The sequence below is a fragment of the Pipistrellus kuhlii genome, unplaced genomic scaffold (genome assembly GCF_014108245.1).
Source record: "Pipistrellus kuhlii isolate mPipKuh1 unplaced genomic scaffold, mPipKuh1.p scaffold_m20_p_4, whole genome shotgun sequence".
NCBI lineage: Eukaryota > Metazoa > Chordata > Mammalia > Chiroptera > Vespertilionidae > Pipistrellus > Pipistrellus kuhlii.
Window position 1 is genome coordinate 1,411,074 of NW_023425540.1, and position 27,849 is coordinate 1,438,922.

Here is a 27,849-nt window from a genome sequence, read left to right on the forward strand (position 1 = left end):
CTTCAGAGAGTCCAGTGGCGTAGTTGCCGATGAGGACTTTTCTAGAACGGGAGATGGAGAGTCTCACTCTCGGTGCCAGGCAGAGTTCAGGCGGAACACCACGGAGTGCCGTCCCGGCCCTCAGTTTGCCTGGTCATGCGGTGTCGCTCTTGACCTGCCCACACCGGTCTCTGATGACCACGTGGAGGCCACTGCGCTGCCTTTATGAAGCGCCTTGACGACCTGGGAAGGCATTCTTCCCCGGACTCCAGAGTGACCGCGTCCACTGCCCTTTCACCCAAACCAGGCCTGCGAGGGCCGAGCACAGCCTCGGCGCTGAGCCCTGGGCGTGAGGCAGCGGTGCCGGGACTCAGGTTCACGTCCACCTCTCTTCAGACCCAAGCCGCTGGCCGCTGGGGAGGCGGGGGTGGGGTGAGCGGCCAGTGACGGGTGTGGCTCCCAGCGTGTGGCCTGAGGGACTGCTGCTCCTGCAGCGCCTCCCCCTCCGCCCCCTCGCACTCTTCCTCCTCAGAAAGGCGAGGCCCTTTGCCAGCTCTGGTGCCAGCGTTCCCACCGGAGACCCAGGCCAGCAGGAGGACTCAGCACAGACACCCAGTTCCTCCAGAGACGCAGGGTTGGCCCAGACGACCCGGAGGGTGGATGTGTGGCCACGTGGGCAGCTGGCCCTGTGGCTGGTGGTCGGACTGGTCCTGACACTGTCCTTTCTCACAGGCCTGTCCCCGGGGAGCACAGCTGGTCACCACCGGCTGCCAGCAGCCTCTCTGTGCTCCTCAGCATCCTGGGACCTGGCGTACGTCACTCAAACAACGAACCTCCCCTTCTGGGAGGCATAGATGAACAGCAGAGACTTCGTAAGCAATAAACCAGAGCAGCCACTGTATAAATCAGCTTCTCTGAATAAGCGTCACTTCCAGTTTGCACGTCATGTGGGATAGTCTCCAGTGCGTTCACGATAGGACCCAATGCTCCAATATCTGTCTCCACGCGGCATGGCTGGCCACCCCGGCCCTCGGCAGCGCCCGCGGTGGCCGGGCCTTGCGAGTCTCTGGGAAGACGTGTTTGTCTGGGTCTCTGAGTAGCCAGCTGTGTGTCCTTGAGCAAGTCACCTCTCCTCCCTGAGTGATGATCATTGCTTGTAAGTGGGGTCTTTAGGATTGGATGGTCTCTGCCGGGTCTTAAATGTTGTGATCCCACCATTTGGTTTTTAGTGGGAAAAACTCTCCAAACCATTGGTTCCCACATAGAATTGTAATGTCTTATGTATGCTATTACTGCTGCGCATTCCGTGTTTCTAGAGTGCTGTGGACATGCTAGTACTATGCGCGTTCCGTGTTTCTAGAATGCTGTGGACATGCTAGTACTATGTGCGTTCCGTGTTGTTCCTAGAATGCTGTGGACATGCTAGTACTATGCGCGTTCCGTGTTGTTCCTAGAATGCTGTGGGGTGAATTCATTGTCACTGGGAGGGCTCAGGAGCAGCCCTGCACACATTTCCATTTCAGGGGAGTGTGTGGTTGTGGGCATGTGATGAAGAGTCAAGTGCACCCGTCTGTCTGCTCAGCTGTTTAACCCACGAGAGAGGAGGCGGGTGCGGGCGTGGTGCTGGGAGGACTCCGGTTGGACTCAGGAACGACCTCTCAGCCCCATGGCTCAGCGCTGGGCTGTGCTCGCGCTCCGTCCTCCTCTCTCTCCCGGCCCTGCGCAGGAAGGAGGCTGACAGTGCGGTGCTGTCTGAGGGCCACAGGTGAGTTCTGAGCAGGCTGTTCTCGGTGGGTCAGCACGTTGTGCCTGTTACAGACCGTGCTGAAGATGAAGGGATGCTGGGCGGCCGGGGGGAGGAGGGCTTTGCTCAGCAGGTGCTCAGAGGGCCCGTGAGGGCCGAGCTTCAGGGCTCTGGAGCTGCCGGGAGTCTGCAGCCTCCAAGCACAGAGCGAGCCTAGAGCCCGGCTTGGCCACCCAGGCCTCGTCAGAGCGGGTTCTGTCCAGGGGCCACGGAGGACCCTCAGCGGGGAGAAGGGTGCGGCTGAGAGCCTCCTCCAGACCCGATGGGCGTGGCCCTGCACACAGGCCTGGGGTGAGCCTGCGCGGACAGAGCGCTGAGGACGCAGCTGGGCCCCCGGGGACAGCGGGGTTGGCTGTGGGTGAGAAAGTTCAGTGTGCCTTTCCCGCTTCTTTACAGAAAAGAGAACAGGAAGTGAGCGTCAGGAAACGCTTGTTTCTTAGGATGCACTTGGGAGGTGGAGGGCATGGTGCATCACCCAATTCTTAGTTAATGACAATATATGTCTCTAACAGTAACCACTTACGCTTCTTGGCTTGAAAGACTTTTTTAAGTTTGAAAATAGCAAGTTCCCCTACCGCGCCCTCCCCCTCCCCCTTCCTCTCCCCCCACCCTGAGTTAAAAGATCAGGCTGCCCGCCCGGTGCTGCCGCGGAGAGAAGCGGTGGTGTGTGCCCTCCTCTCCCCCCGCAGCGGGCGAGCTCGGGCCCGGAGCCGGGCTTTCTCTGCAGACACAGCCGTGAGCTCCTGGGCATCAGGGAGCGGAGCCCGGCCTGGGCTCCCACCGCGGCTCCTCCATCATCAGCTCTGTCCCACCTGCGTCCGGGTGGGAGCGCGAGCCCATCAGCTCCGCTCGCTCGGTCTTTCTGAGACGGTGACCTGAAGCCCTTTCCGAGACCGGGCGGGAGCCGTGCTCCCGGTGAGCGGCCTTCTTGTCCGTCACGGACCACAGGCTGGAGCTCACTGTCTCCCGCAGACTCCGTCTCCTGCTGTTCCTCCGCAAAGGGAAAACCCGACACTGGCTGTTGTGAAGCCGTGTGTGTGTGTGTGTGTGTGTGTATGTGTTTGAGTGTGAGAGTGTGTGTGTATGAGTGTGTGTGAATATGAGTGTGTGAGAATGTGTGTGTGAGAGTGTGTATGTGTGTATGAGTGTGTGAGAGTGTGTGTGTGAGTGTGTGAGTGTGTGTGTGTGTAAGTGTGTGAGAGTGTGTGTAAGTGCATGTGTGTGAGTGTGCATGTGTGTGAGAGTGTGAGTGTGTGTGTGAGTGTGTGTGTATGTGTGTGAGTGTGTATGTGTGTGAGTGTGTGAGAGTGTGTGTGTGTATGTGTGTGAGTGTGTATGTGTGTGAGAGTGTGTGTGTGTATGTGTGTGTGAGTGTGTGTGTAAGTGTGTGAGAGTGTGTGTAAGTGTATGTGTGTGAGTGTGCATGTGTGTGAGAGTGTGAGTGTGTGAGAGTGTGTGTGTGAGTGTGTGAGTATGTGTGTGTGTGTATGTGTGTGAGAGTGTGTGTGTAAGTGTGTGTGTGTGTGTGTGTGAGAGTGTGTGTGTGAGTGTGTGTAAGTGTGTGAGAGTGTGTATGTGTGTGAGAGTGTGTTAAGTGTGTGTATGTGTGTGAGTGTGTATGTGTGTGAGAGTGTGTGTCTATGTGTGTGAGTGTGAGTGTGTGTGAGAGTGTGTGTGGTGTGTCCATTCCCCCTCCCCCAGGAGCAGTGCTGCATGACGGATACCCCAGCGGCAGCTCAGGGCAGATGGCCGCGGACACCGCACATCTTGCTGCCCTGACACTGTGAGGCCGCGGGCAGCTGCGGGCTCTGCTCTGAGTGGAGTTAGCCGTTCCCGTGGGCTTCTCTGCGGTGGAGCCACAGCAGGAGCGCTGGGTGCCAGTCCCTGCTGCCGCTCCCCCCCGAGACCTGCCTGTATCCCCCAGGCCCAGCCCGGAGTCTGGGGGGCAGCCTTCTCTCCAGCCCCGGCTCTGCAGCACATCCGATCGGGGCTCTGGCCCGCTCCGCAGGCTTCGGGGCTGCCCCAGACCCCCCACCCCCAGTGAGGCGCGCGGCAGCGAGGGCGCCCGGTGACCAGGACACCTGTGCCTGCAGGCGGCCCAGCTGGGCTGCGGGCCAGTCCGGGCAGGCACGCCGTCTGCGAGCTGCTCCCGGCTCCGCGGGAGCGCAGACAGGGAGAAACTTGCCGGCATGGTTCTTGGCACGGCCGCGCCCAGCCCGGCTAATTATGTCTGAGCAGAAGAATAGCGTCTGGGCACCTGCAGCTCTCCCCGTGGGTCCTCCCCTCCAGCGCCAGCGCGGCAGCGCCCAGCGCCGCCCGCCCCTCCGCCCACACGCAGCCGGCGCCCAGCAGCTCCGGGCGGCTGTCCCTGTTCACAGAGGACGGGGGCGTGTGCGCACCCCCTCTTTCCGCCTCCATGCTGCCTGCGAAGGAGGCACCGTGATTGACTGCCCCACTCGGTCGCCGAGAAAGTGGGGGCTGAGGGCATTGTTAGCCCAAATCACGGACTAAAGAACGTGGTGCAGGACTGGGAGCCCTGGCCGCCATGCCCGGTTCTATCCGGAAAGAAGTAGTTTTTAAACCGCAGCCTCCCTGGGAGTCAGGAGGTGAGGCCCTGCTCCCCACTCTGCAGCCACGCCGACGGGGCGCAGTGCGGATCCGGGGCTGGGGAGCGGCCAGGACTGCGGGCCTGGGCCCCCAGCGGCTCCCTCCCGGGATAAGCCCTCAGCCGAGGCCTTTGGAGGGGCGGTGCCTAAGGGTCAGGAAGGTCTGAGAAAATGGTGCCCCGAGGCGTGTGCGTGCCCGGCCTCTCTGACCGCTCCTTCCCGGCAAGTGGCTCACGTGAAACAGAGCGAGGAAGCGCCCGCAGAAGGACAGCGCAGACCAGAGCACCGCTCAGCCTGCCTCCGCTCCGCCATCCTACGGTCTCTTCCTCTGGGCAGTCAAGTTCAAGTTCCACAGGAAAAGTGTCAGCAGTTACAGCTGCCACGCTGGGCTCCCTCCGCTCCTCCTGCGACCTCTCCCCTCTCCCCCTCCACTCGCCTCCCGGGGGCCAGCCATTCACTCAGCGCCAACGCCAACCGATCTTACTCCCTGTCAGCATCTTCTTGTAAAAATGTCAGTCCTTTAGAAAAATCTGGGAGAACCGCACAGTGGTGAGCACGTGGCCCACACCCAGATTCTGTGATGGCCGTCTCTGCAGTGGGCCGCCCTCCTGAGCACAGATGGCGATCACCCCTAAGGGCCATGCATTCTTTCACGTTTCTTCTTTCCCCGCTTCAGCTGGCATGGCGTCCTGTCCCCTCTCTGTGCCGAAACTCGTCCCACGCCCAGCCTGAGCCCCTGACCCTGGGATCCGTTGCTTACTGGATGGTCAGATGCCAGAGTGTAATTCCCGTTTTCATGTCTCCATTTCTTCCCATGTATTTTCTGTTCTCCTTCACCCACTCCTTAGACCCCGGAGTCTTAGAGCTCTCTGGCTGGCTGCTTCTCACATCTCTGGCACTTCCCTGTGGCGTAGGCCCAGGAGACGGAGGCTGCTTTAGGATGCCCCGGGGGCGTGCTCTCTGTGACAACACAGAGTGGAGGAACATGGCGGTCATCACAGAGGCCAGGGCTGGGTCAGGAGGTGCCCTGGCGTTCGTTGGGCAGAGCTGTCCCACATCAAGGCTAGGCAGGCAGGCATCGGCCCTGACATCAGCAGAGAAAAGCCAGTGCCCGCCGAGGGCTTTGGGCGGGAGCCTCAGGTTTTTATGCTAAAGCTGGTTAGAGACAGCCCTGCCTCTGAGAAGTATTGTTGCTTAAGGGAGCCTGTGTGTGTGTGTGTGTGTGTGTGTGTGTGTGTGTAGTGTCTCCATCCAAAATTCCCCATGAGAAAGTACAGCATTCAAGAAGAATCTGGGCAGGAGGACATGCCATCGCCACCATGGGAGCAGGGCGGCCATCACGTGGCCCCCCCTGGGGCCTGCGTCTGTCTCCTGTGGCTGTGTGGGGCGCGTGCTCAGAACTCCAGGGGCCGCTCTTTATGGCGCACTAACCCATGACTGTCCATTCACATGGCCTGTCCGCCCCAGTGACCTTGTGAGATGGGCTCACACTCTGGACTCTTACATTTTACTCCCCTTCATTTTTTCCTTACTGATTTTTTTTTTTTTTTTTTTTTTTTTGTCTACTTGTTCTATCAGTTATTGAGAGAGGGTATGTTAAAATCTCTGGCTTTAATGATGGGCTCTTTATTCCTTCAGTTCTGTTGGTTTTTGCTTCAAATATTTTCAAACACTGTTTTGAAGATGTTTTCTAGAGGCCCGGTGCACAAAATTCATGCAAGAGCAGGCCTTCCTTCCCCCGGCTGCCAGCTCCCCTCTGGCACCCAGACCCAGGTTCCCCTCACTGCCCAGCTTTGTCCAATCTAATTAGCACATTACGCTTTTATTATTATAGATTCATTTTACCCAAGCCTTTTGTTTAAAGCACAAGTCTCTTGGAAATGGCATACCAGTGGATTTTGCCTTATTATCCACTATGGTGACCTCTGTCTTTTAACTGGAGTGTTTAGCCTGTTTACATTTAATGTGATTGTTGTATAGTTCTGTTTAAATCTATCATCATACTATATGTTTTCTATTTACCCTATATCTCCTTTATTCCTTCCTCCCCTATGTGTGTCCTTCATTTGGATGAATTGAGTATTTTGTATGACTGCATTCTCTCTCCTGGTGGTTTATGAGTGATATCTCTTTGTTTCACTTTTTGGCGGTTAGAGAAGGATTTACAGCACATATCTGTAACATACCGCTGTTGAATTTCAAATAATATGAGACCGCTTCATTGTTAGTGTAATAACCTTACCATAATATTTGTTCATTTCCACTTCCCATTCTTTGTAGAGTTTTACATATAAGCCCCACAATACAGTGTTATTATTATTGCTTTAAACACATATTTTTAAAAGAGACTTAAATTATTTCTTTATATTTACTCCCACATTCATATTCCTGGTGCTGTCTGTCCCTCCATACAAACCCAGATCCCCCGCCCCCACCCCTGCCCCCGCTGCCGATGACTCTCGCAGGCTCTCTTTGTTCCAACCATCTTCACTTTGCCTTCATCTGTGGGAAGTATTTTCACTGGACGGAGAATTCTGTGTTGACAGTGGTTTTCCTTGTTCACTTAAGAGACATCCTGTCATGAAGAGCAAGCCTGGAGTTCTGTGTTCACACCTGCATCTCCCTGTGTGGCGGCCCCGGGCCCATTGGCTCCCTGATGAGAAGCGGCTGTTAGTCTTCTGAGCCTCGAGAGAGAGGGCGCAGAGTGCCCCTCAGGGCAGGTGTCCCGGGAGCTCCCAGCACAGCCCCTGGACGCTGACGCACAGCCGTCCGTGCAGGGTCCCGGCCGCAGCCCTGCGCTGCCATCACCTGTCCGCTCCGCGCAGGCCAAGGGTGGCGAGGCGGTGTGTGTGCGGCTCCCGGAGGGCAGGTGAGCGTGAGGCGCAGTGCTGTGTGCGTGCAGACACAGGGAGAGCAGCCAGATCCATCCTGAGTCTCACTGGGGCTTTATTTTTTTTTCTTTAAGCATAAAAACCCGAGAAAGCCAAGTCAAATAAAGAGCATTATGCAATTGGCATTTTAATACCAGATTAACGGCTACACGGAATTATCCAGCGTGATTTCCAGTTGACTTGCTCTCCAAGCCGTGCCGCTGCCCTGCGCACACGCAGGCACACGCCTGCACCAGCGCCCAGCACCCACCCAGGAACAGGCACGCCCCGGGGGGTCAGAGCTCCCCCGTCCCGGCACTCAGTTAGGTGTGACGTCCTCTCCTGAGTCAGGAGGAAGGCGTCAGAGGCACAGCGTCAGACGGCCCCTGCCAGCGGGAAGCCACGTGTGGGTGGCGTGAGTGGCTCTGCCCTGGGCTGGCACATGTCAGAACCGGGACATTGTTCCCTGTGTGATATCAGGTGGTGGGAACGGAAGAGCAGCTGGCCTGACACCATGGCAGTTCGTCAGGATGGTCCAGCGCACCGAGGGACAGGCACAGAGGCACCGCCCTGCTGCCGGGGAGCCAGGTGATTCTGAGGGGCCACAGACCCTGCGGTGTGAGCTGCAGCCGCCACTCAGTTCTTCCTGTGCAGTGAGCACAGCTGTGTGGCTGCAAATAGTCTTCAGAAGGAGCTGGAAACAAACAGGGGCCTTATCCCACCCCCTCCCAGCCAGGCAGAGGGAGAGGGGAGAGAGGCCGCTCCTGCAGAGCCCCCTGGCTGCCTGGTCCCGAGGCCCTACAGGGTTCTCAGCTGGCTCAGGGCAGTGAGGAGGGGTGGGAACCAGCAGGACACAGTGGGAAGAATTTGGATTTGGGGGACAGATGGTCACATGTTTGAACCCCAAGTCTGCCATTTGCTGTTGTCTGACCTTGGGTAAGTCCGGTGACCTTGTTCAAATTGTCTACTCGACTACCAAATGGGATAAGCATGACCCTCATCATACGGTGCGTGTGGGCCACGGACAGTCCTGGGTCTGAGGTGGCTGCTGTAAAGGCGAGGGGATGCTGTGGTCACGCGTTTGAGTGGGTGAGGCCCTTGCCATGTTGGTCTGTGAGCCTGCGGCTCAGCCATCACATGTGCTGATGGCATGGGGAATCGGAGAGTCACCTGCTGGGAGGGCCATGAGCCAGGCCAGCAGGGAGCCTGTGAAGGCGGTGGGTGAGTGCTGCTGTCCGCAGCCTTAGGGCCGTGGGCAGTCTCCAGCCCTGATGCAGTTCGTACTGTGTATTCCCAAGGCTGCTGTGGGGTGGAACTGAGGTGGTTCCCCAGAGAGGCAAGCAGGGTGCCCGCCGCCCTCACGGGCAACCTGTTTCTTCTTCCTCTTTGACCCTTTGGCTACAGAGCCCTGACTGCAGCCTGGTTAGCCTGGAGTAGCTGGGGCCACGTGGGAGCTGCCCAGCTCAGGAGCTCACTCCGGTGCCCCAGGGGGAGCCCCCTGGAGGACGCCCTGGGTGTGGGCTGGCGATGCGCACACCTGGGAGACCGGGCCTGGAGAGGGAAGCGGCCCAATACAGAAGAGCCAATCAGAAATGCCCCTTTCCATCTCCGTTCTGGCCTTGGGGCCCGAGTGTCTCACTGGCCATCTCCTTCGTGTGATTCCCGTTAAGTTCAAGGGGATACACATGTCCTGGAACATCTGGTGACGGAGTACAGACCGGCCGAACCTGCGGGCTCTCCGGGCGCTCCGCGAGGGGAGCATGTGAGTGAGCGGAGGTGGGAAGCGAGGATGTCGGGCCCTCCCGGAGCCCGAGAGGACAGGGGTGGATTGGCAGCAGCGGTCTAGGGTCCTGGACAGCGTCACTCTCCGGGGTGCTCCTCCCGAGACCCCTCGCTTCACGTCTCACAGGGTCTGAGCTCAGAGAGCCCTGGTTCAGGCGCTCTTCCGCGGTCTCCTCTCGTCCCGGCCACCCTCAGGCGGAAGAACTGAGTCTCTGGCATCTATAACCCTTCACCCGTGCCGGCTCCGTCCGATAGAAAGAGCATGTAAGTTGCATATGTGACTTTACATTTTGTGGTGAAGAAGAAACAGGTTGGAGTAATTGTTTTTATTAAGTCTATTCTTTTTTTTTTTTTTTTTTTTTTACTGATTTCAGAGAGGAATGGAGAGGGAGAAAGACAGAGAAACATCCATGATGAGGGAATCACTGCACACCCCACACTGCGGATTGAGCCCACAATCTGGGATTGAACCATGACCTCCTGGCTCATGGGTCAAAGCTCAACCACTGACATGCCAGCTGGGCCAGGGTTGAGTAATGGTAATATTTTATTTAAATATGTCAAACTAGAGGCCCAGTGCACAAAATTTGTGCACAAGGTGTGTGTGTGGGGGGTGTCCCTCAGCCCAGCCTGCACCCTCATTCAATCGAGGGATGTTAAACTGCCCATGGTCAGTTGGACACCCCTCTCACAATTCAAGACTGCTGGCTCCCAACTTCTAGCCTGCCTGCCTTCCTGATTGCCCCTAACCACTCTGCCTGCTAGCCTGATCACTCCTAACCACTCCCATGCCAGCCTGATTGATGTCTAACTGATCCCCTGCCAGCCTGTTTGCCCCTAACTTCCCTCCTCTGCCGGCCTGGCCACCCCTAACTGCCCTCCCTACAGGGTTGATCACCTCCAACTGCCTTACCTTGCAGATCTGTTCCCTCCCAACTACTTTCCCCTGCTGGCCATCTTGTGGTGGCCATCTTGTGTTCACATGGGGGCAGGATCTTTGACCACATGGGGGCAGCCAGCTTGTGTGTTGGAGTGATGGTCAATTTGCATATTACTCTTTCATTAGATAGGATAGAGGCCTGGTGCATGGGTGGGGGCCAGCTGGTTCGCCCCAAAGGGTGTCCCAGATAAAACACAAGACACACCTCAGCCCCATGAAAGGCAGAGCCCGGGGGCATGGGACGGGCTGGGCGAGGGGCCTGTGGTGGTTTGCAGGCCAGCCACGTCCGTCCGGTGGTATCTGGAATTTATTTACCTTCTACAATTGAAACTTTGCAGCCTAGAGAGGAGCCAAGCACCCTGCTCACTCTGGCTGCCATTTCTTTTTGGTTTTATGTATCTTCTATAATTAAAACTTTGTAGCCTTGAGTGGAGGCCTAGGCTGGCTAGGGTAGGTGGAAAGCTTGGCTTCCGTTGCCAGGGAAACCCAAGCCTCTCAATTGTTCACTGTGGCTGCAGCCATCTTGGTTGGGGTTAATTTGCATACCCACTCTGATTGGCCGGTGTGCGTGGTTGGTGGGCGTGGCTTGAGCGGGATGATGGTTAATTTGCATATTACTCTTTAATTAGATAGGATGTCTTAAAAACATTTTAGCAAGTTATTTATGCCAAATGTTATAATTTCAACACGGAATCAATATAAACATTTTAATGAGAATGTTTACATTTTTTTCATAATTGAAACCCAGTGTGTACTTGACACTTTCTGCACATTTCAGTTGGGACACGCCCAATTCCATGTGCTTCATGGCCACCCGCGGCTAGGAGCTCCCCTGGGGCTGACACTGGGCTCTCCCTTTCATGGGGCTGAGGTGTGTCTTGTGTTTGAAGTGTGGACAGTAATGCTGCATGTGCATTGGACAGTGGAGGAGGTGAGGTCAGGAGCCCACGCTGATGTGCTTTTGTTTTCCTCAGTGACAGTGCTCGTTCTGCAGGCAGCAGTACGCACTTAGCGGACTGAATGAACTAACACGTTAACCCAGAAGGAAAGGCACGGATGAATAAAAGAAGGGGAAACGTTGAAGAGCCAGTTTTTCAATCTGGGAAATACCTCTTTAATAGATGTAGTCCTATGATCCCTTACTATTGGACTTCACTCGATGCAGATAAGTTTACCGAGTTCCTGTGGTGAGTGAAGCAGGCACTGGAGCATCCTCACGCTAAATCAGGTCCCAGTTCTTGCTCTAAATGACCTCCCTCCAGGTGTCCCTGGCTTGGGGATCAGTTACAGAGCTCTGTGTGCCTGTTGGGAAAGGCAGACATAACTCCCGGGCTATCCAGTAATCAAAATTTGCCTAGAAATTTGCCATTTTAATGACGCCAAGCAATTTTCATAAGAGATGTGTTTGTTCCCTCGTCCTGTCATTATGGTGGCAAACGAATGAGCGAGTATTTTGAACACACATTACTAACTTTCAGGGTTATCCCCAAGGAACTCAAGAGCTTAACATTATTTTATGCTCCAGGGGAAAGTTGACACTGAGTGCTATAAATATATCAAGATCTAATCCAGTTCAATGTGTGGGCATGTGAATCCCCTGCGAGGCTTTCAAAATTCATGTTCTGGCCCTGGGTACTTCGTGTTCTTGGACTTTTAGCCAGTAAAATATATTTATTTGTCTGATGCCTTTTCCGAACTGGGAGTCCTTTGAGGTCAGGAGTATCTATCTATCTATTTATCCATCTATCCACTCACCCATCTACTCATCTACTCACTCATCCATCCATCCACCAATCCATCCATCCATCCATCCACACACCCCCTACCAAGCCACCCACATTTCTATCCACCTCGCATGTATCCATCTATCTAGTTAGTTGTGCACCTAGCAGTTCCTGGCACATACTGGGGATTCAATAAGTATGTTGAGTGAATCACACAAAGTAAAATCTATGATGATTTTTATCTGTGATTCATTACACGTGTCCCCTAGAGTTGGTAATCTGCGTTTGCCGGATAAGAGAAGATGTGAATGACCAGGTCATGCCCTTTCTATGCTCTCTTATGCATGAGTAACCACGCTCTCAGTCTGCGGTGTACCTTCCTATAATGGTTTTCATTTCCTCACACCTCTTCCCCTTCAGATGACTCACATCGTTAAACCCTCACGTATTACTCACTTAGAAACCACAGTCCTCTGAATCACTAATGGGTCTTGGGTTACAATGAAATCTATTCACTCGGGAATTGGGGCACTTCTAGGGAACATCTTGATTCCATGTGGCTCTTTGATAAGGTCTCAGGCCACCACCCTGGGTCCATCTGGAGGGAAGGCCTGGCGGCCATCTTCAGCGTGTCCGTGAGGGACTGATGGTCCGTGCTGGAAGAGGTCCTTACGGCTACGGTGTGAGGGTGGACTTTTCCAGCCACGTCATGCCTCGCATGCTTGAAAGGCGCCGTTTATGAGTTTCTACACAGCAGCTCTCTAGGGGATATCAAACTGGTTTCCTCTTCCTGCTCCAGGTTCATTTGCATGTCATCAGATGCTGGATTTCTGTGGTTTGTTTCTAGACGGAGCACTTGGTTGTCGAAGACTCTTTGGCTAGAAGTCTTTGATCTTCCTATCTAACCATCTTAACATAGGTTATGTTTGTTTTCATAAACACGCTAGTAAAAGATTTGAAGCAGTCTGGGCTCCGTGAGAGGGAGCTGGCCTGGCTGAGTAATGGGGTGGTTATTGGAGGGCTGGAGGGAGTGTGTTACTGTTGTGAAATCATCAGCCATTCCATCCGCACAGACCCTTCAGTGTCCCGACGGGCTGCCTGCAGACTATGCGCTGCCTGCAGACTGGGGCTGCATCTTTTTATGTCACTAGAGGCCCAGTGCATAAAATTCGTGCACGGATAGAGTCCCTAGGCCTAGCCTGCGATCAGGGCCAATCAGAACCTTCTGGCTGCCTGCCAGGGCCTCCCTTCCCTGGCTGCCGGCTGCTGGCTGGGACCTTCCTTCGTTTTGTGCCTCCCCTTGGTAGTCAGCACATGTCATAGCAAGCAATCAAACTCCTGGTCTCCTGGTCCAACTCCGAAGGAGACACTTTGCATATGAGCCTTCTATATATAGACTGGAGGCCCGGTGCACAAAATTCATGCATTTGGGGCATCCCTCAGCTCAGCCTGCATCCTCTTGCAGTCCAGAAGCCTTCTGGGGATGTCCAACTGATAGCTTAGGTCCACTACCCACCAGCAGTTGAACATCCTTAGCGCTGGCAAGAGGCGAGAGAGGCTCCCACTGCTGTTGCTGTGCTCACCAGCTGTGAGCCCAGCTTTTGGCACACTGACCACCAGGGGACAACTCTTGCATTGAGCATCTGTCCCCTGGAGGTCAGTGTGCGTCATAGCGACCCTGTTGTTCTGCTATTCGGTAGAATTGCATATTAGCCTTTTATTATATAGGATTAGTCACCATGAGTGCCTCCACACTTTCACTGTCACAGTTAAAGAGAAAGGTGCTAAGTTTTCTTTAAACACCGTAATACATGCATCAATTCTTTTGGAAACTTTTCCAATTTCTTCTGGGACTATAAAGCTCGACATGATCTCAATTTCCTCTTGAGCCAATTTGATAAAATAGCGTTTCCTGCCAGATGGGAATGTAGAACACAAAGCTCATGATCAAATCCAACATCAGCACTCCACCCGCCTCATCCAAACCCTGTCTGTGGGGCTGGCTCTGCCTTGCCCTGACCCCACATCCCCCATCACTCTCAGAGATCCTTTCCCTTTCAGTGATGGAATGAAAGGATCAGGCCTGCAGTAATAATTACAAGACAGGTGAGCGCTGGGCCACTATCCAAATGGAAGCTTGCGTTTCTGGCCAGCCTGCAGGGTGTTTGGTGGAGGAGTGGGGGAGGGGGGGCGGGGGCTGAAGCTGCTTGGGATTGGTGGGGAGTGAGGCTGCAGAGTGGCGGGAGGTAGTGGCCGTGCTTCTGTGTGCGGTGGTGAACAGGGTGCTCTGAGGAGTACACGGGAGAGAACACTACCCCAGCTGAGAGAGTTCACCTCCATGCAGCCAGGGAAGAGGGGAAAGAAGGAAAGAGATGATCATGGGAAACTCATGCTTTGAACCCCTGGAGGCTCACTGATACAAGAAGCCCAGAGGCGGGAGGGAGGGGAAGGGTTTTCCAGACTCACCGGTTCTCTAGATGTCACTCAGACCGGAGAACCCAGCAGGAGGCCGCGGTGGGGAGCCCTGGTTTGCAGCGTCGTGAACAAACAGAGGGCGGTGTGTGGGTCCCTGAGTTCGGGGAGGTGTATGGCACAGCAATAGATGCCAACCCGGTCCGTTACCCACAGAGCACACGGCCCTCAGACTCAGCCTGTGCGGCCCATGGGCGTCTCCTCCCCAGGGCGGCCATCCCCTGTGGGGCTGGCTCCTCAGTGCGCGCAGCTTGGGGACGAGATGTGGTCACTGTCCAGGGCGCCTCTGGCTTCCCCACCTTCCCCAGCTTTTACCACTGCTTGGCCTGGCGTCTCGGAGCAGGGTCCTCAGGGAGTGTGCAGAGCCCCGCCAATCTGCAGGCTTCCTCTGGTTTGCATTCGTGGAGCTCTCCGTATCCCGCAGACAAACAGGCACCCTCCACAGCCCGGGAGCTGCGCCGTCTGCCGATGAGTTCTTGTTCGCCTGTCTCGCTTGTTCATTTGCTGCTTTCAGTGCTCTGTCCCACTGCGAGGGAAGTCATATGGCTCTTGACTTTCTCCACCTGACGTATTTCCCTCAGCATGACATTCTCAGGGTCCTCCATGTTGTTGCAACTGCAGTCTTTCCTGTTGTCTCATGGCTGAGTAGTGTTCCATTGTGCATACGGACCCATCTTCTTTAGGGCGAGGTGGGAGGTGAAGGAAAGAGTAAACGAGGTCAAATATATGGTGACAGAAGGAGCTGTAACATTGGGTGGTAAACAGACAAGGCCTATAAAGATGATGCATCCCAGAACTGTACACTTGAAACTCATAATTTTATTAACCAATGCCACCAAACGCATCTAATTTAAAAAATTGACAGTGCATCCTCTGTGTGATCTGGGAAAGACAGATGCTGTATCGCTGCTATCGTCATCCAAGAAGTGTCCTTGCAGTGGCTGGTGACATTCCATCTGGCACTACCAGGATGCAAATAAAATATCTATGAGAATTAAAAAGAGAAGAATTGTGTTCACTGTCAGCAGAGGAGGCATACGTACTTTCTCAAGGTTAGAACAAAAGACAAGACCCACGTTTTCCCCTGAGAGCTGTGCGTGAGACCAGGACTGTGAGCACCCTTAGAGCTCCATCCGAGGTCTCAGTGGCAAAGGATGCAGAAGGAAGACCGAATGGAGCCGGGAGGCAGCCGAGAGCCACTCTGCCAGGGGCCCGTGTTGGCATCAGAAGACAAGTGGGCTGTGTCTCGAGGTCACGTCCCACCAGGAGAGATGGGCCCTCTTAAAGGAATGCCGGTGTAGCTAACGGTGCATCTTCCATCTGTCGTCTTTTTCAGAAAGACCATTTGTAAAAGTTGTTTTACTTACATACCCAAGCTTATGAGTTGTCTGCAATCCTATTTTGCAATAACAAAGGGTGAGTCTTGCTGAGAGAGGCCGTCTTAGCTGTGACAAGGTATTTCTCTGGAGTGCTGTTACACAACACGAGATTACGGAGTCGGCATTCATTCTGGAAATGTGCAAGTTTGTGCTGAAGTGACCCTCCCTGAGCAGTGAGTATTTGGCAAAGAGAATGGGGTATAAAAGGCAAAACAGAGTTCAGCTATTTGTTTCTTTATTAACTGAATGGAACCTAAACAGAATCCAAGTGATGACTCCCTAGCCGTGAACTAGTTTTGCTTTGCAAAGGTTTGATAAAATATTTGATCATATGATAATACTTGCCGTGACCTCATTGAAACGTGAGACAGATAAGATAGAACTCTTATCGCGTCTAACACCAGTGTGAGGTGGCTTTGATGTCCGCCGGTGGGGAAGAAGGTGCGTTGGAATGAAACCTGAAGATGCTGATGACGGAAGGCGGATTGGATCGGGGCGCTCTCTCTCTTGATAGAGCATTTAAGTTCCTGGCAAGGACTCTGGTGACCGTGTTGTGCGCCCCCTCCCACAGGGTCCTTCACTAGCTGTGTCTCCAAACCGCTTCACCCCCAGATTCCCAGTCTTGTTCTCTACATAACACCAGACACCAGCAACGCTCAAAATAAGAAATTCTATTCATTCTTTGTTTATTTGTATCATCTTTTTATTTATTTGGCAAATAAACATTTCAATAAAGGCAGTAACTTAAGACACCTATCAAATGCACCAAGCTTTAAAGGGCTGAGAGGACAAGAGGGGGAAAAAAGAATAAAAAGGAATACAGGAAAAGTATCTGTGACCATGTTGGGAACTGACAGCTTTCATGTGTAGGTAGTGGGACTTTAAAGTAGTACAGGGTTTCTTGAGGGGTATTTGGCATAAATTACCAAAATGTGAAATGCACACTTCACTTCTGATCACAATGGAATACTAGTGACTGCATTTTCCCCTTTCCTTTCCACTATTCGGCTATTTATATATTTTTTCTTTTAGATTTGTAAGAGCCTTCTCTGGGACAGGTGCCATCCTTTGGTTTGTCATGTATATTACAAATATGTTCCTTTTATTTATTAAGACTGGAGCGAGGGTAAGGCATGAGAGATGCCTAGAGTGAAAAATTGAAGGAGGCCATCACATTCAGGTTCCTGGGCTGCATTTGCAGGACCTGAGAGCAAACACCCCCGTGAGAGGCCTCGCCCTGGTCCTAACCCCTCTTTTAAGTCTACATCTGCTGTAAACAGTTAGAACATGGAGCACGGCTATGAACATCTGTTTTCAGAGAGTGCAAAGCGTGGCCACTGAGATAAGGGAACAAATGACGTGAGCCCCATCATGCCATTATTGTCTTCCCGGGGGCACTGCTGGGATGGCCGAGTAAGGAGATCTCCCGGAGGATGCCAGCTCCCCTGAGGAGAGGACACACACATGAGAGCGTGCGTCAGCGCAGGCAACAAGAAGTGGGATGCCTTCAGATTTGTTCTTCCTTCTCAAGACTGCTTTGATTATTCAGGATCTTCTGTTGTTCCATGTGAATTTTAGGATTGTTTTTCCTATTTCTGTGTAAAATGCTATTGGAATTTTGGTGGAGATTGCATTAAATCTGTAGATTGCTTGGGGGGGGGGGGGGGGGGCGGGTGGTGGTGGTTAGGTTACTGCTTCCATCTCCTTTACCGAATCGGGCTGTCTAGATATTCTATTTCTCTACGACTCAGTCTTGACCCATTCCTTGCAATTTATCTATTTTTTCTGGGTTATCCAATTTGTTGGCATTTGATTTTTTGTAATAGTTCTCATAACCCTTGTATAGCTGTGATATCGGTTGAATGTCTCATCTTTCATTTATAATTCTGTTAGAGTTGTTTCCTTTTTTAGTTTAGCTGAAAGTTTGTGAACTTTCCAAAACGAACTCTTAATTTGGTTGATCTTTATTTTTTCCTAGTTTCTACTTCATTTATTTCTGCTCTGATGTTCATTACTTTCTTCCTTCTGCTAACTTCTTTTTAGTTCCTTGAGGTGTAATGTTAGGTTATTTGAGATCGCTCTTTTTTCTAAATGTAGGAATGTACTAATATAAGCTTTTCTTTAGAACTGCTTTTTTCCCCCCAGCTCATAAATTTGTATTGTGTGTTTCCATTTTCATTTGTTTACAGAAACTTTATTTTCATTTTAATTTATTCTTTGACCCATTTGTTGTCCAAGAGTGTATTGTTTAACTTCCACATATTTGTGAATTTTCCAGGTCTCTTCTTGTTTTTAACATCTAATTTCATACCCTTTTAATAATAGAACACTCAACCCAACTTTAAGTGTATTATGATTATACATGATGTTCAAGTACACATGGACCATTCCATAAGGTAGACTGTGTACTGGAACATAATTAGTCTCAAATTTAAAATGTTCTCTTACCACAACAGAACTAAACTAAAAATAAATAATAAAGTGTTGCCTGGAAAATTCTTAAATATTTGGAAATTAAAAAACGCTTTTTTAAAAATAACAGTTGAAACAGAAGAAATCACTAGAGAAATTAAAAATATTTTAACTTAATGAAAATAAAAACACAGTCATAAAATTTTGTTGGATGCAACTAGAGAAATGCTAGGGGAAATTTATAGTTTAATAATGTTCAAATTAAAATGAAGAAAGGTTTTAAAATTAAAGATCTAAAATTTTATCGTATGAAGCTAGAAAAATAGGAAAAATTAAAGGCAATGTAGAAAAAAATGAAATAATGAAGACAGAGTAGAAATCAATGAAATAGAATATGGACAATAGATAGAGAAAAATCAATTAAATCAAGAACTGGGTGCTTGGAAACAGTAAAATTGATAAATCTCTAGCTAGATTGATCAAGAAAAGATACAAGTTACAAGTATCAGGAATGAAAGAGAGAATACTACAGGTACCATAGAAATTGAAAGATCATCATGCCAATAATTCAACAGCTCAGTAAAATGGACAAATTCATTGAAAAAAACAGATTACTAAAACAGCTTTAAAAGAAACTTTCAAATGAGAATGTCTCGATCTTATATAATGAAAGTCTATGTGGTCATGACACCCTCACGCCCTAACGACCCATCACCAGGAGCTGCGTGTGCAGCAGGCACGGTGTGTGGGTGGAGCTGAATGGGTGGCGAGGCTTGAGGATGGGTAGGACTGTGTGCGTGGTTAGGCATGTGGTGGGCGGGGCACCGGTGGGAGGGGCCTTGACGCTGGGCACCCCTGGGCGTTGGTCGGGACTTGATGGTGCATCCCCATGGGTGCTGGTCTAGACTCTGACAGGAGGGAGGAGGGAGCCAGACACAATGTAAGTCAAGTAAACAAAATAGGCCCCAGGCCAACTGATGACCAACGAACGTGCCAAAGTAACTCAATGGGGAAAGGATAATTTTTTAAAAAAGTTGTGCTGGGAAAACTGGATTTCCATATGAGAAAGAAAATTAATCCTAACCTTTATACTACTTACAAAAGCTACACACCTCACACAAAAGTGAACTGAAAGTAGATTTCAGGGAGAAATCATAAAGAAAAATGAACTCAGGCAGGTCTTTGATTTAGATACAGATTTTTTAAACATCATACTAAATGCATGATCCATTGAAAAATTTAAAAATTTGTTTACAAGTAACTTAATTAAAAAAATTAAAAGGCAAGTCATAAACTGATAAAAAAAAATTTGCAATGGATATATTTTTCAAAACCTTGTATCCAGCCCTGGCTGGTTTGGTTCAGTGGATAGAGCATCAGCCTGCAGACTGAAGAGTCTCAGGTTCATTTCCTATCAAGGGTACATGCCAGGGTTGCGGGCTTGATCCCCAGTAGGGGGCGTGCAGGAGGCAGCCAATCATTGATTTTCTCTCATTATTGATGTTTCTATCTCTCTCTCCCTCTCTCTTACTCTCTAAAATAAATAAAAATATATTTTTTAAAAACACACTCAAAAAAAAAAAAAAACTTGTGCTGGGAAAACTGGATTTCCATATGAGAAAAAAAGTATATATTCCCAGAATATGTACTTCTTACAACTCAATAAGAAGAAGACAACTCAGAACAACAAAGATGGAAACATAAGTAAACACCTGAACTTGCTGCCTCGAACAACCACATCAAAACTACAACTAAAAGACAAGAAGAACATCATCAAGAACCACAGGAAGGCTTGCTGAGTGGAAGTTATACAAATAAAATGATAGAGAAAAGTACACTGAGACTGGGAGGAGGTGTGGAGGTGCCACAGTGAAGTGTGGAGGTTCAGAGTCACGTGGGGATAAGGGCTGGCAACTGGGTGCACTGTTGTCTTTCTCAATCGGGAGGGAGATAAAAGCTCCCAACTGCTCTGTGCTCTAGTTCTGAGTGAGACTCAGACACATACGGGGAGAAACTGGACTGTCTGGCATCGGACCAGAACCTAAGGGTGGCTTTCTCTCAGAGGTGCTTACAGCAAACAATGATTGGTGCCATGGGACACAGAGACCTGGGAACCTCTTTGGGGCAGAGATGATGGTCTGTCATTGCTGCTTGCTCTACACTGGTGACTCCCAGAGACCTTGCCCCACCCAATTTACAACAACACCCAAGCTTTGCACAGAGGTTTTTGCATATGAATGGTCTGGCCTTTTGCAATCTAAAACCTAACAAATTGCAGCTGGGTCAGAGAGCCTCAGAGCCTCCAAAAGAAGACCCAAGGCTCCACAGCAGCTTGTATTGCTTCACAAATACCAAACAAAGAGGAGGAATCTGCAGATGTCTCTGTAACTCCAGTTGGGTGGCCTCAGGCAGTGGCTGACTTTGCACCTCCTTGGAGATCCAAGAGCCAGTGTACCCAGTGGTCAGAGAGAAACAATCCAGATTACAACTCTTCACATCCGTAAGAGATACACTCAGGGGGCAGACTCAGTGAGCGCCAAAGCCCCACTGAAGCAAGTCTTACTCTATAAGGTTGGCTCCAGCACAGAAGTTCTCCCATTGTAGACACAATTGATCCTCACTGCCAATTTGCCTGGAGGTCAATTCATCCCAGTGATACCAATAGCAATCAGGACTGTGCACACAGCTCATAAAGGGGTGCACCAAGAGCGTCCACCCAGGTAATTAGGGAGGCCGAGCCACTGGGCCCTATAGGACACCTAGCACACAAAGCCATGCTATCAACACAGGGAAGCAGCCGAAATGCAGAGACAAAGAAACAGGCCACAAATGACAGAAATGGGGGAAAGCAAACTACTGGATATAAAGTTTAAAACCATGGTTATAAAGTTACTCAAGAATCTAATAGAAACCTCTAAGAAATTTAGTGAGACCCTTAAGGATATGAAAAAGGACCAACTAGAAATTAAGCATATACTGACTGAAATAAAGATAATATACAGAGATCCAACAGCAGACTAGAGGATCTCAAGAATCAAGTCAAAGATTTGAAATACAAAGAAGCAAAAAACACCCAACTGGAATCAAGCTTACCAATATCAGAATTATGGGGGTGCCAGAAGAAGAGAGAGAGCAAGATATTAAAAACCCATTTGAAGAAATAATGACAGAAAACTTTCCCCATCTGGTGAAATAAACAGACTTACAAGTCTAGGAAGCACAGAGAACACCAAACAAAAGGAATCTAAAGAGGACCATACCAAGACGCATCATAATTAAAATGCCAAGAGCAAAAGACAAAGAGAGACTATTCAAAGCAGCAAGAGAAATCAGTTACTTACAAGGGAGTGCCCATACGATTGTCAGCTGATTTCTCAACAGAAACTGCAGGCCATAAAGGAGTGGCAAGAAATATTCAAAGTGATGAATAGCAATAACCTACAACCAAGATTACTTTACCCAGCAAAGATATCATTCAAAATTGAAGGTTTAACAAAGAGCTTCACAGATAAGAAAAAGCTAAAGGAGTTCATCACCTCCAGTCCAGTATTATATGAAAAGCTGAAGGGTTTTCTTTAAGAAGAGGAAAAAGAAGGAAAATGTAAAAATAAAAATTCTGAACAACAAAGTGACAGCAAATACATATCTATCAACAAGTGAATCTAAAAAATCAAGTGAATAAAAAAATCTGATGAACAGAATAAACTGGTGAATATAATAGAATCAGGGGCATAGAAAGAGAGTGGACTGACAATTCTCAGGGGGAAAGAGGTATGGAGGGATGAGGGAAGAGACTGGTCAAAAATCATACACCTATGGATGAGGACAGTGGGGAGGGTAAGGGCAGAGGGTGGAGAGGGAACTGGGTGGAGGGGATTTATGGGGGGGAGGTAGGAACAACTGTAATAATCTGAACAATAAATATCTGACATTTGGTGATACCGAGGGCCATCTGTAAATTTACTGAAACAAAACAATTCACGTACAAGTGGACCCACACAGTTCAAATCTATGTGGATTTTTCTCAATAAATATATAGTGGGATCCTCATAATCTCCAGGCTTCACTTCCCTGGATTCAACCAACTGTGGATTGAAAGCAGGATTTTCAGATCATGGTTGGGAATCATGGAGGGCTGACGATGCATTTTATTATATATAGTAAAAAGGTAATAACAAATTGACCATTACTCCAACACATAAGATGGCTGCTCCCATGTGGTCAAAGATGGCTGCCACAAGATGACCGGCAGGGAAGGTTAGTTGGGAGGGACCAGGCCTACAGGGAAGAGCAGTTGAGGTCAATCAGGCCTGCAGGGGAGGGCAGTTAGGGGTGACCAGGCTAGCAGGGGAGGGAAGTTAGGGGAAATTGGGCCAGCAGGGGAGCAGTTAGGTATTGATCAGACTGGCAGGGGAGTAGTTAGGGCAGGCGTCCTCAAACTTTTTAAAGTGGGGGCCAGATCACGGTCCCTCAGAGAGCTGGAGGGCCGGACTATATGAACTACTAATTCCTACTGTAACACCTCGGCTGCGCTCACTGCCCAAAAAACCTGGCGGGCTGGATCAGACTCCTCTGCGGGCCGCATGTGGCCCGCGGGCCGTAGTTTGAAGACGCCTGAGTTAGGGAGTGATCAGGCTAGCAGGCAGAAGCAGATAGGGGCAATCAGGTAGGCAGGCAGGTGAGCGATTGGGAGCCAACAGTCCTGGTTTGTGAGAGGGATCCCAGATTGGAGATGGTGCAGGCTGGGCTGACAGACACTCCCCTCCCCCTGTGCATGAATTTTATGCACTGAGCATCTACACTAATAAAAGAAAAATATGCAGAATGGCCATACCTCTGTGACATCCATCAGTCAATCTGAAGTGAGTATGTAAATTAACCCAACAAAGATGGTTGGTTAATTTGCATACATAGGTGCAGAGCAGCTATGAGGGGGAAGGTGGGGGCGGAGGGAGTTACAGGAGTGGCGCTCCAGCCATAAGTGAGGACTTGCAGGTTTCATGGCGGCCAGGAGCAAAGCCAGGAGAAAGAAGGCCTATTCTTGCACAAATCTTTGTGAAAAGGGCCTCTAATCTACACACACACACACACACACACACACACACCCCGTATTTTCCGGCGTATAAGACGACCCCCTAATTTTACAGTTAAAACATAAGTTTAGGCCTATATTCACTGTATAAGACTACCCCCCACTTCAAAGAAAAGACTTACTTTGCCATCAAGATCTGCAGGTAATTTTTGTGCAATTTTGGTCTTTTGCCGCCGATTTTCGGTTGACTTTTTTTCGTTTCAAAAGTCCTTTTATATGCCAGAAAATATGGGTATATAAAAGCCTAAAGGACCATTTGTCTGATCAACCTTTCAACTGGTTGCTATGACATGCACTGACTACCAAGGGCAGATGCTCAACGCAGGAGGTGCCCCCTGGTGGTCAGTGCACTCCCACAGTGGGAGTGGCACGGTGCCCGGCCCGGGCTCCGGCTCCTACCAGGCTGCTGGCCACTTTGTGCACAGTTACATCCCTCAGGGGGTGTTGGTTTCAACCTAATCCCCGCAGGCCATGCTGGGGACCCTCGTTTCATATAAGGGACTTGAACATCCATGGATTCCAGGGACCCCAGAATTAGATACCGAGGGAAGACTACATAGAGAAAGTAAAGCTGTATGTTTGCTCACTTAGGAAAACGTTTCCTTTTCAGTTTGCCTATAAAATTACAATTTTTGAATAAGAGATATGTACATTCTAAGGCAGTTTTATTCAAAGTTATGTTTTTAAATAAAATTGTTAGATAATGAATGCTGCAATTTAGGATATTGCCTAATCAAAGCCTTCAGAACTGAGATCAGGATATGAAAGTCTTAAATTCATAAATTCATGTGTAACCTATTCAACTACAAGTTTTTCTCAAGTGGATAAGCTAGAGTATTTTAAATTTTCATCTGCACTATTTTGTGTATTCAAGAAGAGCTTGCCAAATCTTATAAATAGACATCTAGTTTCCTTAGCTCACTACATTTTTTGTTGTTGTTGAGTAACTTACATTCCAATAAAAACGCCTCCAGGTGCTGCCAATGGAAACTGGTCACCTGACCAGCCGCCTCACAGCAAGCAGATGAGCAGGAGAAGTCCAGAGGGTGCCCACGGGCGAGGCAGCACCGAGATTTCCAAGGGGAACCAACAGCACGGATTTCAGCGTTGTTAGTAAACGAGATGGGTATTACATGCTCTGGGAACTATGTTTGTATCAGCCGTCAAATCCCATTACAAAGCATGTCGTTAGAATGGAAAGGTTCATAGCAAAAAGCATGTCCACACCCCTGGCCGCGGCCCCGGGGCCTCAGGCAGCGCTCGGTACAAAACAGACCTTCCCGGTGTCCTTGGAGTCCGCTGGCCACGCTTGGCCGCACCGCCCTCGCCTCCTGCCAGAGGACTCTCAGCAGGCGCGCTCTCCTGCGCATCCATCCTGGGCTGCTCCTCCCGGTCCCTCCGCGCTCCCTCCAAGCCCCTGGCCACATTCCTGCCGGGCTCTGGAACTAGAGCGTGGGTTTTACTTCCACTGAAACTTTCAAGATGGGGGAAAGTATCTGAGGCAAGCCGGGAATTCCCCAGGCGCGCTGCTGAGCCTCAGTTATCCCAGCGGGTGAAGCGTCGCCTCCCAGCAGATGTCAGATGGGGCAGCGGGACCTGCTGAGAGCCGAGGAATGCCTCGGCAGCGGCTCTGGGCTGAGGGTGTGCGGGCTGCTTTACTGGGCACGGGTTCCAGTGCCGAGGCAGACTTCAACTCCAACAGCAGGCTCAGCATCTCTGGGAATACGATGGAGCGAGATATGAAACAAATGTCCAGCCGAACAAATTGCTAATAGGAGAGGTAGTATCTGAGTCATTCCTGGGAACTGAAACGTCTCTCTCTGTCCACTGGTTTTCATGCCGAGTTGTCAGCTCATTTGTAAAGTGCCACTGCAGGGCCGTGCAGATGGGGCTCCGGGGCACAGCTCTCCTGGCATCCGTGTGCACACGGGAAGAGAGGGAGCCCGGGGGGGGGGGGGGGGGAGCCAGGCAGGAGTTGCGTTTACCAGGCACCCTCCAGGACCTTGTGGATGGGGATTAGTCCCGGGGAGGCAGCATGTTGGACAAAGAAAGCACAGACTGACCCCAGTGAGACCCTCAGTCCATGGCACCCTTCTCTGGGGCTCCGGGCCTGTGCGTCAGGGGTGTCTGAAGACTTTCTCGTGTCGCTGACGGAGGTGTCGGTGGCTCTTGTTGGGGAAGAAGCAGAAGGCAAAGCCAAGAGCCTTTGGGATGCCGCCTTTCTGTGTGAGTGTCCTGTTCTGGGGGGACAGGCGGTGAGCAGCCTCCCAGGCGGGCGCGTTCTGTGCTCAGTTCACTCGTGGCCAGGGGAACAGTGGGCGGGAGAGCGGACACAGGCACGTTCCCAGGCTCCCGTGGGCCCCGTTGGGCGTTATTCCCTCGGTGGGTCCCCAAGGCTCTGCCCTGGGGCTGTTCATTCGGGATCCACTCAGGTCATCACTCCGCTTTCAGGTGCAACAAAGCAGTGGTTCGCTGTGTCCCTTCAGACATCACAGGGACTGGGGAAGCGGCAGTTCTGCCCACTTCCCTCACAGGCCAAGTGAAATGCTCCCAGCGAACCTGAGAGCCCGAGGCAGACCCACACCCAGAGTTCTTTCTCTTTATTCCAGGGGCTTTCCCAACCGAGGACAGGGAAACAGCAGCTGCTGTCCTAGGGAATCTTTCTCTCTCCTCCCCCGCTTCCCTCTCCCCTGTCTCCCCTCTCCTTCTTTCTCCCCATCTCCCTTCTGTCCTTCCTCTTTCTCTCCCTCTCTCCCCTTCTGTCCCCCCTCTCCCTCTGTCTCTCCTACCCCTTCTTTCTCCCCCTTCTCCCCCTCTCCCTCTCTCTCTCCCTTTCTGTCCTCCCTCTCCCTCTCTCCTTTCCTCTCTCCCATCCTCCCTTTCTTCCTCCCTCTCTCTCAATTTCTCTCTCTTTCTCTTCTACTCCATCCCCCCTTCTCTCTCTCCCTCTCCCTCCCCCCTCTTCCAACCATTATTTTTCTTGTTTATATTTTAGTAACCACTAAATAGTCAGGGCCTTAGGCCATTCTCTAGATCAGTTGAAAACTATGCAAGAGCAACCACCCCCCCGGGTTTCACACTCACAGGAGAGGAGCATGTCCTGCGCGTCCGTGTGCTTACCCAGCGGCCTTAGGGTTGTGCGGGGCCTGGCTGCAGCACAGAAGACCCACCTGTAAGCGGACCCTGATAAAAGCACCTCCTGATGCGCATCTACAGGAATCAGTTAGGGGCTCGGTGCAGCCACTGTACTCCCGAAGTCTCAGGGTGAACACACCCGCTGCTTCGCAGAGCCGCCGTGTCTGGTGGCTCCAGGTGGCGTATTAAATGTCGCCAATCAAACCATCAGGTAACCATGGAGCTCAAGGTCACCCTGGCACCTTTGAGGTCTCCGCAGCTCCACACCTCAGCGACCTCCATGCTGGACAGGGCCAGTGAGAACGTTACAGGCCCACACTGTCCTCGGGCGGAGCACCCAACGCCAAGGTCCCTGTTATGTCAGAGATTCCATCCATCATTCCAAACCCGCAGGACAGTGTTGTGCTTTGAGGATCTCCAGGGGCAAACAGTCTAATAAGATGGCCAGACCGTCAGCCTAAAACAAACTTACGTGGAGAGACAGCTTCCCTGTAATCCCTGTCTCTGACGTTGCTTTAGTAAATTAGCCGTAAGAGAACGGCTTGTGGCCAGGTGACTGGCCCTCACCTTGTCTGTACCTAACAGGGTAACAAGCAGGACGAGGCTCGGATAGCACCCATAGCACTGTGAAGAGAGGGCGTGGGGGCGGGGAGGCGGGAAGGCCGAGGGTGTGGCTGCAGAGGGCGCCCTGGGGGAGAGAGCTCATGGCCTGGGGGCTCCCACGCTGAGGCTCCTGGAGACCTTGCTGCGAGGCCTCTGGGCGGCCCTGTCTACCAGGAGTACCGGTTAATAATGCGGATTTTGTGATCAAAGAAAACACGCTAGCCGAAACCTGTTTGGCTCAGCGGTAGAGCATCAGTCTGCGGACTGAAAGGTCCCAGGTTCGATTCCGGTCAGGGGCATGTACGTTGGTTGCAGGCACATCCCCAGTAGGGGGTGTGCAAGAGGCAGCTGGTCGATGTTTCTCTCTTATCGATGTTTCTGGCTCTCTAACTCTCTCTCTTCCTCTCTGTAAAAAATCAATAAAATATATTTTAAAAGAAAAACTAAAAAAAAAAAAAAAAGAAAAAAGAAAACACGCTAATTTCAAGAGAAATACCAAACATGCTTTATTCAAAGTAATGTCCATCATTAGCTACACATTCCCCCATCTTTCAGGTAATTGGTGGATACCATCCCAATAGAACTTTTTTTGAGGCAAACTATTCAGAGACCCAATTTTTCCACCTCTTCCTACGTTTTGAAGTGCTGCTCATACAGGGTGTGTGCCATCGATCGGAACACTGGTCATCTGAAGGAGCAAGGTCGGGTGAATACGGTGGATGGGTTAGTATTTCCCAGGCAGGATCTTTTAATGTGTCCTTAACTGGTTCTGAAGTGTGTGATGGTGCATCATCACATAGCAAAATTACGTTGCCATGTCTTCTGGCACATTCTGGTAGTTTCACAATCGAAGTATGGTTCAAATTGATTATTTGTTGTCGGTAGCAATCAGTATTAATGGTTTCACCTGCTGTTAAAAGCTCATAATACACCACAGCTTCCTGAACCCACCAAACGCAGAGCATTGTCTTCTTTCTGGAGCAATTTGGCCTTGTAGTTGATGTTGATGGTTGACCTGGATCAACCCATGATTTTGTGCATTTGGGATTCT